Raw genomic sequence first — 360 nt, 5'->3', positions numbered from 1 at the left:
CGCCCTTCCTCCCTCCCTCCCGCCCTCCACAGGACTGTGGGATGAGGCGCCCGCAGCCTGGGGAGCCCAGAGTTAGACGCTGACTATTGCAGCATGTTCACAAGCCTTCTCAGTGCACTGGTTGCTTTCCCTGTGGCAAGGCCCGGTTGATACAACAAATGTGTGCTGTTCTTTGTATACGTGTGAGAAAGAAGGGGTGTGTGTGAGAGTGTGTGTTTTGCACACGTATATTCCCATACAGATTGGTCTCTGAATACCCCAGCCCGTCTGCTTCTCCACGGTGAAGCTGAACATCAAAGCCAAAGGACAAGGATGGGGAGGGGGAGCTGATGCAAGTGAGAGTGAGAGCTCTGAACAGAC

This window comes from Gekko japonicus, unplaced genomic scaffold (genome assembly GCF_001447785.1).
Source record: "Gekko japonicus isolate JY-2015 unplaced genomic scaffold, Gekko_japonicus_V1.1 scaffold713, whole genome shotgun sequence".
Lineage (NCBI taxonomy): Eukaryota > Metazoa > Chordata > Lepidosauria > Squamata > Gekkonidae > Gekko > Gekko japonicus.
The sequence above is the reverse complement of the archived record's forward strand: the minus strand, read 5'-3'. Positions refer to the sequence as shown.